Genomic DNA, 3,017 nt, shown 5'->3' on the forward strand with positions numbered 1-3,017 from the left:
GCTATCTAAGAAAGGACCAACACTCCCAAGAAGTAATGAGTCCACAGTCGCTGAATGCATTCAAGGAGAAGCTGAAGGAACTGGGGATATGATTGCCATCTTTCATACCCTAGGTTCAAACTTACTTTGAAAAAATAATTTATCTTTTTTAATAAGTTGCCATATTCTGTTTGCTAAGATCAGCCCATAAATGGATTAATAAACTGTGGCATATATATACCACAGAGTACTATTCAGCCATAAGAAAAGATGGAGACTTCATACCTTTTGTGTTTACCTGGATAGAGCTGAAACACATTCTACTTAGTAAAGTATCTCACGAATGGAAAAAAAATGCAATGTATTCAATATTAATATGAAATCAACATATAAACTATTACATGCCCATATGAATGATGAAACACAAATATAATCTAGCAAGGAGGGGGGAGAAAAAAAAGAGGGGAGGGGGAAGGAGGGAGGGCGACTGGTGGCTCTCACCTGATGTGCACTGTGTGAGGGTGCTCAGCACGCCCGCCCCCTGGGTGAAGGGCTCAACTGCAACTTGAACTTTACTTTAGAATTGAAAACAATGTAATCGAAAAATGTGTGCCCTCATATTAATTTGAAATTTAAGAAAAAGAAAAAAAATCATTTATCTGAAGCTGCAAAACAGATACCATGAGAAAAAAGCAAAAGTTATTTGAAAAAGTGGAATTTCATTGCCATTTGAAAGAGACCAGTTTAGGACCTCTACCTCCCTAGAAGTTACACACACACACACACACACACACACACACACACACAGGCTCGCACATGGTACCCTCTACCTGCTTTTTCTTGCTAAGGGCTAGACTCGACCCTAAGTACTAATTAGTGATTAGTAAGCCCAGAAGACATGAATGAGGGAATGTGGAAGAGAAAAGAAACGTTTTTTTTGCTAAGTTCCAAAGGAAAACAGACCTTGTTTACTAGAGCAAATATTATAAATACAGTTAAAAATCGGAGAGCGTTCTGATACTTCATGAACTAATCTGTGAGATGTGGAGCTGCAGACAAGCCAGGCCTATTGTCTGGGAGAAAATTTATATTAAATGATGTATTTAATCCCTGTGGGGGTTTTCTGTATTTCAGTGTCCTTTAGTTTTACTTTGACTCTGTTTCACAGATGTAGTTACGGAGTCCTAGTGTGCCAACTAACACGTCATCTTGTTGTTTGGACATGTTCTCAGGGAGCAGAGCGGGAGGGAGGAAGGGAAGGAGGTGAGGTGATTTCCATCCCGGCCTCCTTCCCCCACCTCTTCCAAATGTACATTTACGTCTTACTATGTCTTCATTTTCTTTGTTTAAATTGGATTTACGGTTTATAGCTTTGGCATCAGGTCTATAATTTTCATTTCTAAAAAAGAGGAACAAAATGCTGACAAAGGCATCACTTGGGGCACATCCTGGCACCCTTCCTCAGAGATGGCAGAGGTGACCACTTAATTACCCATCCCTAGCCTTCTCCATTCCTCTGCTTGCCTGTTTAGTGCTTGAAGGTCTCCTTTGCCCAAAAGCATTTTTAGTCTATAACTGATCTGGCATAGGAGTCAGGAAAAAAAAAAATAGCAGGGTCCTGGAGGAAAAAAAGAGTCCAGGGAAGCCTGGAGCTCAGATCTGGAAGGTCTGAAATGAGAACTCAGTGAGGACAGTTTCAAATGTGGATAAAGGGCGGCAGAAAAATGAAAAGCAAAACTTCAAAATGCCACCTTCAGAAACACTTCTTAACTCTGTGTGGGCCCCTATCTTTTATATTGTTTTATTTTATAATATAATTTTGCAGAGGCTAGGAATTTTAGTGGTTTTTTCTTTTTCAGGTCAATCCTTCAGCACATGTTTCAAAGTCATTTTAAAGACCCTTTATTTAATTCCAGAATTATGCAAAAGACAGTGTGTTAAGACCCAGATCTACTAGGAGGTTTAAGATATTTTCTTCCTTAAGCAATGTATATATGTATGTGTATATCAAATTGGATTAGATCAAAAAAGATCAATAATAAAAAACATTTCAGTATTAATTATATAGTGTCACTGACCAAAGCAGGTCATCCTTTAAAACTAACTATAAAATGCTTGCTATAAAGAACAAAGCTGGAGGCATCACACAACCTGACTTCAAAATATTACACACTGCAAAGCTGTAGTAACCAAATCAGCATGGTCCCGGCATAATATCAGACCATTGGAACAGAATCAAAAACCAGAAACAAACCACACATTTCAAGCCAACTCATTTTCTACAAAGGTACCGACAACATACACGGGGGAAACACAGTCTTCAGTGAGTGGTGCTGGGAAACTAGGTACAGATATCCACAGTGAGGAGAAGACGAGGAGAATTTTCTCTCTCACCGTGTACATCTCAGGGGTAGTAAACATATTTTGTCTACTTTTCCTTAGAATTGACCTGATGAAGTCACATTCTAGGGAACACGATTAACTACCAATAGGAGCAAACTATTTTACTGCATATAACAGATGTTTGGTAAAATAAATTTTAAAGTTTTAACCTGAACAAAATACAATGCGATTCTGCCTCTTAATTTTCACATCTGAAGTGCTAAGCTTCTCTAGACAGAATGTCAGCAGTATGTGTGTATGATACAGACAGATATACGCGAATACACGTGTGCATTTATCTGTTTATAAATACAGGTTATATATAATTTCACATAAAGATGCAAAATTTAAAGGTTGATTGTGCTCTAGAATTGGAAGACTTTAAAATTCTGTGGCTTTAAGTAATTCAATATGATTTATTCTGATACTTTTACAGGGGATTAACTTAAATAATTTTTAAATCAAGCTTACTTTGTGTTTGGAGGATATGTAACCAGATCATTAATAGAAAACAGCACAGCTTTAAATTCCTGTCAACATCTTTCTGAAATGTGCTCATGCAGTTAAATACATTAGCAGCTCCCTGATCAACTCAAAGGTGGACAAATTTAAAAGACCATTTCTTTTTTTTTTCTTTTTTTGAGACGGAGCCTCAA

General features: G+C 37.5%; 1 protein-coding gene across 6 annotated transcripts in view; it reads right to left on the bottom strand.

Moving 5' to 3' along the window:
* The window catches only part of FGF14 (fibroblast growth factor 14), a 670,572-nt gene that overhangs the window by 165,390 nt on the left and 502,165 nt on the right, over positions 1–3,017 (bottom strand). The gene's annotated exons all lie outside the window — the stretch shown is intronic.

The sequence above is a fragment of the Otolemur garnettii genome, unplaced genomic scaffold (assembly GCF_000181295.1).
Source record: "Otolemur garnettii isolate 467f Iridium unplaced genomic scaffold, OtoGar3 scaffold00034, whole genome shotgun sequence".
In the NCBI taxonomy this organism is placed as follows: Eukaryota; Metazoa; Chordata; class Mammalia; order Primates; family Galagidae; genus Otolemur; species Otolemur garnettii.